General features: G+C 35.9%; 1 long non-coding RNA gene across 1 annotated transcript; it reads right to left on the reverse strand.

Annotated features, from left to right (window-relative positions):
- Positions 1 to 676: 676 nt before the first annotated feature.
- On the reverse strand, positions 677 to 1,586 carry LOC138191369 (uncharacterized). Its single transcript, XR_011177707.1, has 3 exons — positions 1,481 to 1,586; positions 817 to 870; positions 677 to 730 (listed from the first exon to the last, which is right to left on the reverse strand). It is a non-coding gene; the product is annotated as an uncharacterized lncRNA (long non-coding RNA).
- Between the last annotated feature and the right edge of the window lie 227 nt (positions 1,587 to 1,813).

Raw genomic sequence — 1,813 nt, forward strand, 5'->3', positions numbered from 1 at the left:
AAAATGGGATTTTTTTTGCTCCAGATAATGCTAACATGAAATTCAGAAATAATTGCGGTACATGGAGATTCACAAGCTTTCAGTCTTAGCGTAGGACCCTACAAAGAGTGTAAAATTGAATTTGGTTTCAAGTTATCGTGCAACTAGCTAGCCAGATGACACCGTCAACTAAGATTAAATTTAAAGACATTTTTAACTGAACTTATTTAACAGTTCTAGATTTAGATTGATTCAGTTTGCCTAGCAAAATTCAACCCTACAATCTAATTGAGGACTTGAAAAACTATTTATCTGAATTCAATGCCAAAGAGAGTAAAAGTAAGCTTCAAAATAAGATACCAAATCAAATGGTATAAAGTTTGAAAAACAATGCTGGTCAATAATAATGCTTAAATTACAATAGTGCACAGAATGATTCCTCGGTAGAATGAATTAGCAGCAACGGTTAAGTAACAAACTTATCGCTATTGGCTCGATCAAAGTAAAATGATGGGATATTCAGCCATTGTGATCTGTAAATCCCGCTCTTGAATTTTGCCTCAACTGATGTTAAGAAGGTGGCGATGGCCTGATAAAATTCACTCTGGCACCTGATGTCTGACGAAACAACCAGGTTCAATGGTTCTAATGATTGCACCGCTCGAGAAACCAGGATCCTTGCCACCTAAACGTTTTGACCATCAGGTAAGGCATAATTTTCCTCGTGTTAATTAAAGTTTAAACTTCGAGCCTGCTGAAAAAAAAACGAATTTTATCATTGAATCCATGTTAAAATATTGTCATTGTCAAAGATCACGTAATTGGAAATTTACTTGCATGCTTCCATGCCTGACAAATTTAGTCCCGCTTTGACAATGAATTATTTCGTACCTAAAAATATTAGAAGCTATTATTATCAAACAGGATCTTTCGGTATTTTTGAAGGCAAAAAAAAAGGCAGCACTTTTTGAAAGGCAACCAATGGCCAGACGAGGGGTGATCAGAAGAGTGGAGATTGGTCTCCCAGTGTTATCGGACGATTGTCTTGTAAGTTGTTGTTTTGTTTCCTAATTTTTCATTAGTAGCATGATTTACACTGTAATATTAACTGTTGTTCTTTCTCTCTTTTTATTCTTGGATATCTGGTGAACCCTCTTTGTTAACGGAACATTGATTGTTGTACAATGGAGCTGCAAAAACTTTGTCAACTAATCAATGATGTCGGCGAGGGTTTTTGTGATTATTGTGTCGGGTACGTTTTCTGTTAATTGCTACTCTTTGTCCTCCTAAGCTTCGTGTTTAAGATGAATAATTTCTTTATTCCTAGTTACTCATTTCTTTTATTTATTTCATGATCATCGGCACTAATTACTGACTTCTGGAGCACTGCACCGTAACGAATCTACTCTGGAAATACCTTCTACTGGGTCTCAACCATTCATTTATTTTTAATTTTATGTAAATAAAGAATCTGTTCACAATAAACATTGTTTTTACTTACCTACCTCTGTTTGTCCAGACTCCCACTTGTTAATGACATTTCACGTTGAATTTCAGATTTCTTCTTTCAATAAATAACACCCAATTTCTGTATCATTTGATATTTGCTTTTCCGTTAAATTCTTTATTGCGTCGGTTGAATATCTTCCGAAATCAACCACGGTATTGCTGAACGATACTATTCTTAGACAATTCACGCTACGTAAAAATAAACAGCAGCATAACCTCAATCCACGGCTTTACGCGCGAGAGAATTACAGCTTTTGTTTCATTTTGTGTACGTTGGCGCCTTGCTCAGCAGATGAAAACATCACCGCGGCGCGATTTCACCGAC

The sequence above is a fragment of the Neodiprion pinetum genome, chromosome 1, assembly GCF_021155775.2.
Source record: "Neodiprion pinetum isolate iyNeoPine1 chromosome 1, iyNeoPine1.2, whole genome shotgun sequence".
NCBI classification, from domain to species: domain Eukaryota; kingdom Metazoa; phylum Arthropoda; class Insecta; order Hymenoptera; family Diprionidae; genus Neodiprion; species Neodiprion pinetum.